The sequence below is a fragment of the Zalophus californianus genome, chromosome X (assembly GCF_009762305.2).
Source record: "Zalophus californianus isolate mZalCal1 chromosome X, mZalCal1.pri.v2, whole genome shotgun sequence".
Lineage (NCBI taxonomy): Eukaryota > Metazoa > Chordata > Mammalia > Carnivora > Otariidae > Zalophus > Zalophus californianus.
In genome coordinates this window covers 18,738,734-18,754,063 of record NC_045612.1, presented here as the reverse complement: position 1 = coordinate 18,754,063, position 15,330 = coordinate 18,738,734, and the positions used below count along the sequence as shown (strand labels likewise).

Sequence of the window (15,330 nt, the reverse complement as noted above, 5' to 3'; positions counted from 1 at the left end):
CCTATTTGCTCCTCTCCAGGAGTGGGGGATTATGAATCAGGGGGCTCAGATGGGCAAGGCAATGTGAGAGCCAGACCTCTGGCGAGGCTATCAGCTGAGAATGATAGATCCATCACTCGGTCATGCTCGTTCCTTGCCCTTCCCTAAAGTGATGGCAATCTAAGCAAAACACAAATGTCAATAAACCAAAAACCAAACCAAACCAAATGCTATGGCGTCACTAATATGGAAGCACCTGGTGGAAAAGATCTAGGAGGAATTTCCAGGATTTTTTAAAATATTATCAGTAATACATGAAACACGAACAGCAAAAGGAAAAGAAAAGAATGATTAGACTTTGCTGATGCTCTTCAAAAAGATGAAAACTCAAAGCGCACACACAGTCATCCATAAATTGTCACTCCAGTCCCTTCCACACAAACACAAGACATCCACCAAAGTAAGCAATGTTTCTCCATGCAAAAACAAAACAAAACAAAACAAGGCTTAGCTGTTTTCTTAATATATGTCTTAAGAGTCACAAACACTAATTCCATTACATGAATTTCTGATATTAGCAGGGACTGGGAATTTGTGCACACGTCAATTGCTAATTTGAGGGTTCAAGTGGACTCAAATTAGCTTTTCATTGTGTATTAAGCCAGAACAAGGGATATCACAATGTAATAACACATTTGTGCCCAAAGTGAGTTATACAGCCTGTACATTTTCTTGGGACAAGTGCTTCTTCATATCGGATATGTCTGGATGCTCCAGAAGTGAGTTAAGAGAGACTTTTAATTGCTTGGCCAGCAGCAGAGCCTTTGCCTCATCATTTGAGAAACAGTGTAAGACTCTTATCATCAGTTCCTGGCTAAGCACCCCCTTCCCTGGTTCTGTGAGTTAAGACTGTGGGAGAAGCTAATGTTATGAGAAACAAAAGTGATGTACTTGGTGAGCTTGACAAAAGCTCTGTTGGACAAGATACCCCCATTAGCTGACTTACCATCCAGGGCCCAATGTGCTCTTCTTCCATTCCAGCCGCAAGAAAGAAGTAATCTAGAATGTTCTGACCTACCCCATGACCTAGTTTCCCTACACGGTGAAGAGAGGCTAGAACCTCTTCCACTGCACTCAGCCTCATGAACAAAAAATAACACAACTTTGGGTGAAAAATTAAGAAAAAAAAAACAAGGAAACACAGAGCTATATGTTGATTCTCAGTACTAGAAAATTCCAAAGTCAAATATGTAGCACATTCCAGAACCATAATTTTCATTCTACTGCAGTAATAGAAATCCTCAAATAATAGAAGTATGTACATAAATGATTTATTATATGGGGACTAGACCAAATTTAACTCTGATCAGGGGAACTATTATCTCTTGATATTTTTAAAAAATTTCTATGTAAATTTCTCAACTGCCTATGAAAGTTTGCCTGATGGTTGCACTGAGACTTTTGGGAGTTCATTGCCTTACCTGGAAATCCAGGTTGCCAGAAGTGGAATATTCAATGGTGATCCAGGAAGATGTTACAGGTGCATCAATCAAAATGGTGGGCAGTCATCAGAAGTGAATCAAAGGCCATGGAGAGAAAAGGCAAAAAAAAAGGAAAGGCATACCGGTTAGAAAAAATGAATTAACTTTATGAACCCATTTTACCCGTGAGCGCGCGCGCGCCCGCGCGCGCGCACACACACACACACACACACACACACACACACACACACACACACACTTTGGGAATGTTCTTAAATGGAATCTTTTAAAAGGGCTCTTTTTTAAAAAGAAAAGATTTATTCATTTGCGGGGGAGGGAGAGAGAGAAAGAGAAAAAGCAGAGAGCGTGAGTTGGGGGAGAGGCAAAGGGAGAGGGAGAAAGAGAGAATCTCAAGCACACTACGCTCAGCGTAGAGCTCAAGGACTTGGGGCTCGATCCCAGGACCCTGAGAGCATGACCTGAGCCGAAATCAAGAGACAGATGCTTAACTGACTAAGCCATGCAGGCGTCCCTAAAAGGGCTCTTTAATAAAAAGAAGGGGTAATTATAAGATGTGACAGAGATGCTAGATATCACTACAATGGCAATCATATTACAATATATATAAATGTATTAAATAAACACAGTATACCTCAAATGTGGGAATGCATGGAGCACTGGGTGTTATGCACAAACAACGAATCATGGAACACTACATCAAAAACTAATGATGTAATGTATGGTGATTAACATAACAATAAAAATTATTAAAAAAAACTAATGATGTAATGTATGGTGATTAACATAACATAATAAAATTAAATTTAAAAAAATCTTCCACAAGATTGTAAATTTCCTCAAGGCAGGGATTTGTGTCTGTTCTAGTCAATGTTGTTGTCATTGTTGTATGTTGTATGTCAACAATGTTGTATGTCAAATACATTTACTAAAATATTACCCCACAAACAAGTTTGGTATTTCGTATGTGCCAAGCATTATTATAGGTATTGAGGATGCAGCAGTGACTAGAACAGACACAAATCCCTGCCTCGAGGAAATTTACAATCTTGTGGAAGATTTTTTTTAATTTAATTTTATTATGCCATGTTAATCACCATACATTACATCATTAGTTTTTGATGTAGTGTTCCATGATTCATTGTTTGCGTATAACACCCAGTGCTCCATGCATTCCCACGTACGTGCCCTCTTTAATACCCCTCACCAGGCTAACCCATGCCCCCACCCCCTCCCCTCTAGAACCCTCAGTTTGTTTCTCAGAGTCCATCGTCTCTCATGGTTCGTCTCCCCCTCCGATTGCTCCCCCTTCATTTTTCCCTTCCTACTATCTTTTTTTTTTTTTAACATATAATGTATTATTTGTTTCAGAGGTACAGGTCTGTGATTCATCAGTCTTACACAATTCACAGGGCTCACCATAGCACATACCCTCCCCAATGTCTATCACCCAGCCACCCCATCCCTTCCACCCCCACCACTCCAGCTACACTCAGTTTGTTTCCTGAGATTAAGAATTCCTCATATCAGTGAGATCATATGACACATGTCTTTCTCTGATTGACTTATTTAGCTTAGCATAATACCCTCTAGGTCCATCCACGTTGTTGCAAATGGCAAGATTTCTTTTTTATTTGATGCCTGCATACTACTCCATTGTATATATATACCACTTCTTTATCCATTCATCTGTTGATGGACATCTTGGTTCTTTCCATAGTTTGGCTATTGTGGATATCGCTGCTATAAACTTTGGGGTGCACGTACCCCTTCAATCACTACATTTGTATCTTTGGGGTAAATACCCAGTAGAGCAATTGCTGGGTCGTAGGGTAGCTCTATTTTCAACTTTTCGAGGAACCTTCATACTGTTTTCCAGAGTGGCTGCACCAGCTTGCATTCCCACCAACAGTGTGGGAGGGTTTCCCTTTCTCCACATCCTTGCCAACATCTGTCGTTTCCTGACTTGTTAATTTTATCCATTCTGACTGGTGTGAGGTGGTATCTCATTGAGGTTTTGATTTGGATTTCCCTGACGCCGAGCGATGCTGAGCACATTTTCATGTGTCTGATGGCCATTTGGATGTCTTCTTTGGAAAAATGTCTGTTCACGTCTTCTGCCCATTTCTTCATTGGATCATTTGTTCTTTGGGTGTTGAGTTTGATAAGTTCTTTATAGATTTTGGATATTAGCCCTTTATCTGATATGTCATTTGCAAATATCTTCTCCCGTTCTGTCGGCTGTCTTTTGGTTTTGTTGACTGTTTCCTTTGCTGTGCAAAAGCTTTTTATCTTGATGAAGTCCCAATAGTTCATTTTTGCCCTTGCTTCCCTTGCCTTTGGCCATGTTTCTAGGAAGAAGTTGCTGCAGCTGAGGTCGAAGAGGTTGCTGCCTGTGTTAACCTCTAGGATTTTGATGGATGCCTGTCTCACATTTAGGTCTTTCATCCATTTTGAGTCTATTTTTGTGTGTGGTGTAAGGAAATGGTCCAGTTTCATTCTTCTACATGTGGCTGTCCAATGTTCCCAAGACCATTTGTTGAAGAGACTGTCTTTTTTCCACTGGACATTCTTTCCTGCTTTGTCAAAGATTAGTTGACCATAGAATTGAGGGTCCATTTCTGGTTTCTCTATTCTGTTCCACTGATCTATGGGTCTGTTTTTGTGCCAGTACCAGACTGTCTTGATGATGACAACTTTGTAATAGAGCTTGAAGTCCGGAATTGTGATGCCAGTGGCTTTGCTTTTCTTTTTCAACATTCCTCTGGCTATTCGGGGTCTTTTCTGGTACCATACAAATTTTAGGATTATTTGTTCCATTTCTTTGAAAAAAGTGGATGGTATTTTGATAGGGATTGCATTAAATGTGTAGATTGCTCTAGGTAGCATTGACATCTTCACAATGTTTGTTCTTCCAGTCCATGAGCATGGAACGTTTTTCCATTTCTTTGTGTCTTCCTCAATTTCTTTCATGAGTATTTTATAGTTTTCTGAGTACAGTTCCTTTGCCTCTTTGGTTAGATTTATTCCTAGGTATCTTATGGTTTTGGGTGCAATTGTTAATGGGATTGACTCCTTAATTTCTCTTTCTTCTCTCTTGTTGTTGGTGTATAGGAATGCCACTGATTTCTGTGCATCGATTTTATATCCTGTCACTTGACTGAATTCCTGTATGAGTTCTAGCACTTTTGGGGTGGAGTCTTTTGGGTTTTCCACATGAAGTATCATAGCATCTGCAAAGAGTGAGAGTTTGACTTCTTCTTTGCCGATTCGGATGCCTTTTATTTCTTTTTGTTGTCTAATTGCTGAGGCTAGGACTTGTAGTACTATGTTGAATAGCAGTGGTGAGAGTGGACATCCCTGCCGCGTTCCTGACCTTAAGGGGGAAAGCTCTCAGTTTTTCCCCATTAAGAATGATATTCGCTGTGGGTTTTTCATAGATGGCTTTTATGATATTGAGGTATGTACCCTCTATCCCTACACTCTGAGGAGTTTTGATCAAGAAAGGATGCTGTACTTTGTCAAATGCTTTTGCTGCATCTATTGAGAGGATCATATGATTCTTGTTCTTTCTTTTCTTAATGTAGTGTATCACGTTGATTGATTTGCGGATGTTGAACCAACCTTGCAGCCCAGGAATAAATCCCACTTCTCATGGTGAATAATCCTTTTAATGTACTGTTGGATCCTATTGGCTAGTATTTTGGTGAGAATTTTTGCATCTATGTTCATCAGGGATATTGGTCTGTAACTCTCCTTTTTGATGGGGTTTTTGTCTGATTTTGGGATCAAGGTAATGCTGGCCTCATAAAATTAGTTTGGAATTTTCCTTCCATTTCTATTTTCTGGAACAGTTTCAGAAGAATAGGTATTAATTCTTCTTTAAATGTTTGGTAGAATTCCCCTGGGAAGCCACCCGGCCCTGGGCTCTTGTTTGTTGGGAGATTTTTGATGACTGCTTCAATTTCCTTAGTGGTTATGTGTCTGTTCAGGTTTTCTATTTCTTCCTGGTTCAGTTTTGATAGTTGATACATCTCTAGGAATGCACCCATTTCTTCCAGGTTATTTGATTTGCTGGCATAGAGTTGCTCATAATATGTTCTTAAAATTGTTTGTATTTCTTTGGTGTTGGTTGTGATCTCTTCTCTTTCATTCATTATTTTACTTATTTGGGCCATTTCTCTTTTATTTTTGATAAGTCTGGCCAGGGGTTTATCAATCTTATTAATTCTTTCAAAGAACCAGCTCCTAGTTTCATTGATCTGTTCTACTGTTCTTTTGGTTTCTATTTCATTGATTTCTGCTCTGATCTTTATTATTTCTCTTCTCCTGCTGGGTTTGGGCTTTATTTGCTGTTCTTTCTCCAGCTCCGTTAGGTGTAGAGTTAAGTTGTGTATTTGAGACCTTTCTTGTTTCTTGAGAAAGGTTTGTATTGCTATATACTTTCCTCTTAGGACCACCTTTGCTGCATCCCAAAGATTTTTCTTTAATTTCCTGGTTGACCCATTCATTCTTTAGTAGGATGCTCTTTAGCCTCCATATATTTCAGTTCTTTCTGACTTTCCTCTTGTGATTGAGTTCTAGTTTCAAAGCACTGTGGTCCAGAAATATGCAGGGAATGATCCCAATCTTTTGGTACCGGTTGAGATCTGATTTGTGGCCTAGGATGTGATCTATTCTGGGGAATGTTCCATGGGCATTAGAGAAGACTGTGTATTCCGTTGCTTTGGGATGGAATGGTCTGAATACATCTGTGAAGTCCATTTGGTCCAGTGTGTCATTTAAAGTCTTTATGTCCTTGTCGATCTTTTGCTTAGATGATCTGTCCATTTCGGTGAGGGGGGTGTTAAAGTCCCCTACTATTATTGTATGTTGTCAATGTGTTTCTTTGATTTTGTTATTAATTGGCTTATATAACTGGCTGCTCCCATGTTAGGGGCATAGATATTTACAATTGTTAGATCTTCTTGTTGGATAGACCCTTTAAGTAGGATATACTGTCCTTCCTCATCGCTTATTATAGTCTTTGGTTTAAAATCTAATTTGTCTGATATAAGAATTGCCACCCCAGCTTTCTTTTGGTGTCCATGAGCATGGTAAATGGTTTTCTACCCCCTCACTTTCAATCTGGAGGTGTCTTTGGGTCTAAAATGAGTCTCTTGCAGACAGCATACTGATGGGTCTTGTTTTTTATCCAATCTGATACCCTGTGTCTTTTGATTGGGGCATTTAGCCCATTTACATTCAGGGTAACTATTGAAAGATATGAATTTTTTTTTAAATTTTTCAAAAAGATTTTATTTATCTGACAGATAGAGAGACAGTGAGAGAGGGAACACAAGCAGGGGGAGTGGGAGAGGGAGAAGCAGGCCCCCCGCTGAGCCCAATGCGGGGCTCGATCCCAGGACCTGGGATCATGACCTGAGCCGAAGGCAGATGCTTAACGACTGAGCCTTATCTTTCAGGCATCCCGAAAGATATGAATTTAGTGCCATTGTATTGCCTGTAAAGGGACTGTTACTGTATATTGTCTCTGTTCCTTTGTGGTCTATGTTACTTTTAGGCTCTCTCTTTGCTTAGAGGACCCCTTTCATTATTTCTTGTAGGGCTGGTTTCGTGTTTGCAAATTCTTTTAGTTTTTGTTTGTCCTGGAAGCTTTTTATCCCAACTTGTATTTTCAGTAGCCTAGCTGGATATAGTATTCTTGGCCGCATATTTTTCTCGTTTAGTGCTCTGAATATATCATGCCAGTCCTTTCTGGCCTGCCAGGTCTCTGTGGATAGGTCTGTTGCCAATCTAATGTTTCTACCATTGTAGGTTACAGACCTCTTGTCCCGAGCTGCTTTCAGGATTTTCTCTTTGTCTCTGAGACTCGTAAGTTTTACTATTAGATGTCGCAGCGTTGACCTATTTTTATTGATTTTGAGGGGGGTTCTCTGTGCCTCCTGGATTTTGATGCTTGTTTCCTTCCCCAAATTAGGGAAGTTCTCTGCTATAATTTGCTCCAATATGCCTTCTGCCCCTCTCTCTCTTTCTTCTTCTTCTGGGATCCCAATTATTCTAATATTGTTTCGTCTTATGGTATCACTTATCTCTTGAATTCTGCCCTCGTGATCCAGTAGTGGTTTATCTCTCCTTTTCTCAGCTTCTTTATTCTCCAACATTTGGTCTTCTATATCACTAATTCTCTCTTCTGCCTCATTTATCCTAGCAGTTAGAGCCTCCATTCTTTATTGCACCTCATTAATAGCCTTTTCGATTTCAACTTGGTTAGATTTTAGTTCTTTTATTTCTCCAGAAAGGGTTTCTCTAGTATCTTTCATGCTTTTTTCAAGCCCAGCTAGTATCTTTATAATCGTCATTCTGAACCCTAGTTCTGACATCTTACTAATGTCCGTATTGATTAGGTCCCCGGCAGTCGGTATTGCCGACTTTTTCTTTTTGTTGAGGTGACTTTTTTTCATCTTGTCATTTTGTCCAGAGGAGAATAGATGAATGAGAGAACAAAATGCTAACAGGGTAACAACAACCCCAGAAAAATATACACTAAACAAATCAGAAGAGACCTTCCAGAAAGTGGTCACTTTTCTGTTCAGAGTTGCTGCTATTCTTTTCTTTGATCTCCTGTTGAGTTCGCAGGTGTTCGGAATGGTTTGATACCTATCTAGCTGAATTCCTGGGACCAGAGGAAATTTAGGTCTCCTACTCCTCCACCATCTTGCTCCTCCTCCGGAAGATTTTTTTTAAGCCATCTTCGTGGAAAAGAGTTTCACAGAAATATACTGTATGTTATTAGCCTAAGAGAAGAGCTTCTCCCCCATTTTATTTATGTACAGAGAACATATCCAATGGCATCGGATTCAACAATTGTATTAGAATGGATTCTCTTTTTGATTGGAGGGGCCGCCGATATTTGCATTTGCAAATTCTCCTTGTGGGAGGACCCCCTAAATGCTGTAAGACAGACTTCGTTTCAGCTAGGCCATTTGCTGTCCACAGAACTACACGTGCTTGCACTTTGCAATGCTGTAAGAACAAGAAGGCTCTAAATGGCAGCTTTGTAATACTGCAGTGTTATAGAGTTTTTCTCACTGGATGCTATAGCGTTCTGTGAAAGCTAGCCTGGGTGACACTCTGAGATCGGACTCATCACCCCTCAGCAGGTCACATCCTGGGAAAGCAACAGCGGTTGGTGGACAAAAGGAACTGTGGTTCTCATGCCTGTAACCCAGACACTGGATGGAGAAGAAGCAATAAAGAGTAACCATCCTCTGGGCTGGGGTTGGAGAAGATGCGACTAAATATTACTCAAGTGACAGCTACGGCCTAAATGTCAAATTAGCAAGGAAAGGAAAAGACAAAAATGAAGGGAATACATATATGTCATTGGAAAAATGGGAACTGGGGGAGACGTGGGGGCCCCGGAAACCCAGATGGTGATTCATGTTAACCAGAAACCTCCAATGATAACACCAAACCCCCTGGGATTTATATTCTCAGGGTAGGTGCCTAGGGCTTCAGAAATTAAAAAAAAAAAAGCTATCTATTCACTTTGATCTTAACGATCCGAATGAAGACCTAGAAAACCTGGAAAGCTGCAAAAATCTGAGATCCCTGGCCTGAACATCAGGATCCCTGGTTTCTAAATCCTGGTTTTACCAAAGACCCATTTGATCGTGGGCAAAGTCTCTTCTGTAATTCTCTAATAGTTTTACCATTTATTTTGGTGCCAAGTTCATTAAGAGTACAGCAATTTCTAGTCGCTTTCTCAGTGCAACATGCCATTAGGAGTTCAGAGAGCCCAGAGCCCAGCATTCTGAGGTGATGCATAAATGAGAATATGGCCAAAACAATAATAGCTGTGTTGAAATGCAGCTGATCATCATTCTGTCCAGGGAAACAGCTTTGTTTATGTGAAATATAGAATGGCTGCTTCCTTAGGATGGAAAAGTTGCACAAGGAAACTTAATTGAAAATGTAATTGATGCACAGTTGACCCCCCATTTCTCTTTCTGCTCATGTAGCTTCTTCATCTGCCAGGAGCCTGGGCTGTTGGTGATTGCTGTCAATCTCAGCAGAAAGATCCACACACTCCCAGATAAAGGCTACACAGATGCTCCGAGTTTGCAAAGGGTGGTTTGAAAAAAATACCAAACACACATACCGACATTGTTTTGGTCTGATTGCAAATCTGTGGCAGATAATACACTCTGTGGGAACCAATTACCTATCACTGTTCCAGAGCTGCCAAGCAAATGGTCCATTCACCCATTCCAATTTCTCACACTGGGTTGGTTTTCTCACCCTCTCACCAACTCCCACACCTGGAGTTGCTGGGCCCTTGATTTGCCACCTTCTCCCCACTTAGGGTGCCCCTCTGCCCTCAGCCTGGTGGGATCTAGTATACTGTTGCTCAGTTACCCACCACCTCCATGCGAACCTCAGGCCACATCCTCATTTGGTCTTTGAAGGCCAAATACAGTATATCCTAGTGAAAAAAGCTTATTCTGCATCCTAAATTGGGTCCCCTAAATGGGAAGAAGGCCCATGGCCACAAAGCCCCAGGCAAAGGATTCCTGTTCAAACCTGCCAGAAGCCCTACATATTCCAAGCAAGGGAGCTCTCCGGGTCTGCTTGAGGATACCGGAATCCAGGACATCCTTTCCAACTCTGATTTTAGGAGTCTTTGTTTCACCCCTGAAAGTCAGCCCTTGCCACAGCCGTGAGGTTTCCTGGGTTTGTCTTGACTGCTCCTTCCACAGTGTCCCCTTCCCCCAAGATACTAAACCTGGCTTCCAGGCCCATTTTCCACGCTGCGCCCACCTGAGAACCACTGCCTGGAGGCAGCCGGCAAGCAGGCATCCACACCGCGCTCCAGACACAAGCACACAACCATAAAACCCCTCAAGGTTGTTAAATTCTTCTCTTTCAGTAGCTGTTAAATTGTAAACACATTTTCCTAAGCCACTCTCTCGCGTTCTGTTCTCTGCCCCGAGGCGCTTTTACCGCATCACGTGGTGACAATCAGTGATTCTTAACATTCTTTTCATTTGAGAAATAATGCCTAATACCTGGGTCTGGCATTGCCAAAAACACCGACCACTTTTGGGAAACGAAGTGGATCTGATGAGGAAGATTGCTAAAACAAGGTTTTTTCAAAATAGTGTTTTCTCGTCTGTTGGTGAGCCTGTCCGCCCTCTGGTAGGATGCTTTCTCGTTTGTTCCTTGTCTGCAGCTCCTTACTGAACTGACCCCCTCACCCCACCCCCACCTCCGCCCACCAGTCTGTAGTAAAAATTCTCCAATTTTGGCATCATAAGAGTGCCCTCTAGTGCTGATCTAATTAAGAATCTGGAGACCCAGGGATTCCTGTTTGGGTGGGAAATGGGTTTAACTATTCATTTGTCCTTAGCTATGTCAGGATATATTCTTTCTGAAGGAATCTCTAAAGCACCTACTTGGCAATTTAGTCTTATAAAAAGCAGTGAAAGGAGTGTTTTGCCATTGAACAAACAAAACAAAATACCCCTCCCCCCCCCCCATGGAAGGCCATAAAAGAAAATCTGGCTTGTTCTCCCTCCTGAAAAGCATTCCTACTCATGATGTGGGGGCGCTGTCTGAATTATAAAATAAGGTGCACAAAGGCCAACTCCAACAATTGAAAGTTGACAGCAATTTTCCAATGTGTTTTAGAGTTCCCGGGATGGAAACACCGGCATTTGTATGGAAGGTTCCAGGAATATATTTCCTCAATTTGATCATATATATATATATATATATACTTTTCCTTTGAAGGAAAGATAGACCATTAAGAATCTCTTAGAGATTTTGGGGGGTATAATGGGGCTTGCTTTCTTGTTAATAAGGGCCTGAAAAAGTTTCACTTCTAATATAAATATAAATGTATGTGTGTGTTGTTCATTTTATCTCATTTTGCTTCCATTTTTCAGATTTTGGGGTCTAGAAGGTCCACAGTGAAAGCTAGTTCAGCACTGGTTCAAATCGGCAGGGAAGATTTCCACTCTACCTTTTACATTCAGCTCCATAAGGGGCTACTGCTCTATTGACCCCCGCGTATTTTATGCTGACACAGCGGATGGCAAGCTGCCAACGCGAGATATAACGGCTTTGTTCACATTGTAACATGTTTAAAACACACAGCATGAAAAAGTCCCCAACAAGTAATGCTTTAACAAGTGCGAAACTAAGGATCGAGATTATTCTTCGGAAATATTCAACCAAGTCCCTAATGGGATCAGACGAGATGGTAGAGACAGGTGGAATGGCATATCCTGGATCATTCTGGACCAACATGTCACCTACTCTCAGCAAGGAGTTTCCATCTCTGCTGAAGTCAAAGTATGGCAGGAGCCACTGGATTTAGCCTGAAACTTCCCTGGAGCCAGCCCCAAACAAAGAGTGAAATGGCAGGTCGGTGGAGGGGGGATGTGCCAGAGCGGAGGGATGCACAGGCTCTGGACTCAACAGAATTGTCTGCAAAGCCCAACTTCTCCACTTTCCTTGGGTCATTTCTAACCTGTCCATTTCATTTTGCTCAACAAAACTGTGATCTCCAATCACACCTCACAGAGGGCACAAACCAGGCGCTCGATTAAACCTGCTGAATGGAATATAACCAACAGTTTTGGTGAAAAATGCCCCTCATTATCCAGATGTGCCCAAAGATCTAAGTGTCTGGGGCCTAGCAAATGAAACATCCGTAAAATGGACTTCATTGTTAAAAGTCAGTGCTAAGTAAGCAAAATAAGTCAGAGAAAGACAAATATCGTATAATTTCACTCATATGTGGATTTTAAGAAGCAAAACAAATGAGCTAAGGGGAAAAGAGGGAGAGAGAAAGAGACAAAGCAAGGAACCGACTCAACTCTAGAGAACACACTGCGGGTTACCAGAGGGGAGGACGGTGAGGAGATGGTGCAAACAGGGGGTGGGGATGAAGGAGGGCAAGCACAGGGTGTGGAGGAAAGTACTAGATCACTCTACGGTACTCCCGAAACTGACATAACACTGTATGTTAACTAACTGGAATGAAAATTTAAAAATTAAAAAAAGTAAAAATAAAAAGTAAGCATAGCTTTTAACCTATCAATGGATATGCTGCTTTTTGAAACGTCATGACCCACTCAACATTTTCGTGGGCTGTGAACATCTTTCAAGGTGAAGGCCGAGACCCGCTGTTAGGGCAAATCCTTTGTTTTCAAGAGGACACCGATCTCCTTTTATTGCAGGATTCTTAGTTTCATGTCTTACCTGAAGTGGCAAAACCAGGTACCAAAAAAGACCCTGTGTGCTTCTGCCCCAAAGATTACAAAATACAGACAAGTTGGCCAAATCGTCAGGAGGAGCACACGGAGTATCTTTTCTAGAATTATTGGAAATGATTCCTAAGTGGCACACCATAACAATCTATTTAATGAGAGCTTTCTATATACCAGACACCATGCACTTGACAGCAATTGTCTCATTTTATCCTGAACGAAAGTCCACACTCATTGCATAGATAATGGAGCCTCCCTGGGGCTCACCCAACTCCTAACTCAAATCCAGAGCTGTCGGATGCCAGCACCCAAGCTCATTAGCCGCTAAAATGTACTGTGCCTGTGACAGAGGCATCCTTCTTCTCATTTTACAGGTAATCTGGTGCGGCCCAGAGAATGCTCAGTCTGCCCTGATTCTGCATCTTAGGCCTTCCCCACTGCCCTGCACGCTGCCCCTCCGCGAAGCACTGATGAAGGAAGGGTGACTATATAGAAGCTCTCCGTCCCACGAGCCGGGTGGCACTCCAGTTCCTGCACCAGCCTCTCAACTGCCCGGAAGTGATTCCTTGCATGCCTCTTTTTAAGCTTCTCATGGGACCGTTTTTCATTTTGAATTCCAGGATAGACTTGCAGGCTGTGAGTGCCAAGCACTTGAGTACACAAGGAAGAGAGGTCATAGCTCATTTGAAGATGAAACCCCGCTGTAAGTCTTCACCGTGGCTCTGCTGTGCCCCTCGTACATAAATCAGGTGGCGGTGGGTGGGCCGGGGGCCCGCGGGGAAAAGGAAGTTGGCAGGCAGATTAGGCCTCTCGCTCTAGAGCAGAAGTGAGGACTCTTTCTTGCTCTTATACATATATATATATATATATATTTATCTATAAGGAAATGTGGTTAAATTAGATGTAAACAGAATCCAGAAAGTCCAAGATGACCAACGCTGGGGGGAGGGGGTGGAACCAGGAAGACGCTACAGTACATGCCTCATTCCAAGAAGGCCCATGTAATTTTGGTGGTAAGAGGAGAGTTGTTGCCTTGGGAAAGAATCATGTTCCCTGAACAATGGAGTCCATCCTCAGGCATGGTGAGCCAGGCTGTTCATAATATGACCCTGACATAGCTGAAAGACCTATCAAAGTTGGAAGGTACTCTTAGAGAACATCAAACCCAACCTCTGCATTTTATAGGCCCTGAGAGAGAAAGGACTTATCCAAGGTCACACAGTTCCTACGGCCGTGGTGTTGCTGCTCCCCTCGGACATGGAACAGGTGGCGATGGGTGGGCTGGAGGGATGCGAGTTAAAAAAGATAGTTGGGAACCAGCAGCAGGAGATCCAGGCATGAGGACTGGGCTTTTTGTTTAATGAGAACAATAATCATGCAAGATGCTCTTTGCTCTCTCCTTGTACAGGTGAGGAAACTGAGCCTCAGAGACAGGAAGCCACTTGCCGAAGATCTTGCCGCTCTTTAGATGATGGAACTTGGTTGATCTGACTCCAAAGCCTATGTGCTTTTCACCCTATGTTTTGGCTCCCTCTTTCTCTGTAGCCATCTGCCAAACAGAAAGGAGGTCCCTCCGAGTTCCAAGTGAGTTGTGATGTGCTCATTTTTTTGCAACTGTAAGTGAAGTGGGGTGGCTCCCATCTGCAAACCCACATCCAATAGAACTTTGTCCAGTGCCTGATTCTTGGCTTCCCAGGAGCACCTTTGGACTGTTCTTGGCCTTGGGACCCAAGGCACAGAGGAAGCTATCAGAATAACCTATCAATTTCCTCATAATCACTGGCAGTTTCACAATCCCTATGCATGCATGCACGCGCGCGCGCACACACACACACACACACACACGAACTGGTGGTCCCACCTCAGGCTAACTGAGGCTCCCTGCCTGGGATCTAAGGAGCCATGGACTATGGCCTCCAAGCTGTCAGCTAAGTGGGATGATGCTGTGGGAGTTTCTGGGTGCCTAAGGGCAAGGGAAACAGTGAAGTCTGAACGTAGCCCTAGGCATTGCTCTTCTCCACACACAACTCCCCTCAGTCCCACTATGGGAGCCCTATAGCAGCAGATTGGTGTCTCTTCCTTCAAGAAAGCTGATAGGCACTGAAATAGTAGGGATAGACCCCAGGAGTAGGAGGAAGAATCTGGAACAACTTATTTGAAGCTGGGCTTGCTGAATTGTTAATTGTCCACATGGCCCATCATTAGGCTGCTTGCTCATTCCTCCTGATCAGAATGGGGGTGGGGAGGTGGGCAGTGTCTATCCTAGAGGCAGTGGAGAAATCACCAGGCCACTGGGTTCCTGTAAACTGAATCCTGGTTTGCCACCGACATAAATTCTGATCAATCTCTAACTGCCAACAGTTGGCAGTTGCCCTTCACACTCTGGTTTTAAGCTACTCTGCTCTCGGCCCCTCATCAGGTAGGTAATGATCTGGAAACCCCCATGAGTTGCTGCTGTAAGGGAAGCCCAATGTAAAGGAATCGTTCTTGGGAGAAACCCTCTGAATGCATCAGGGAAGTTATTCTAGGTCTTGGATGGAGATCTCTTCCCCAAATAAGAGCACATCTGTCTT

At 42.6% G+C, this 15,330-nt stretch overlaps 1 protein-coding gene across 2 annotated transcripts in view; it reads right to left on the bottom strand.

The window, feature by feature from the left end:
* Window positions 1–15,330, bottom strand: part of HS6ST2 (heparan sulfate 6-O-sulfotransferase 2) — a 283,775-nt gene that overhangs the window by 81,612 nt on the left and 186,833 nt on the right. The window lies entirely within an intron of this gene.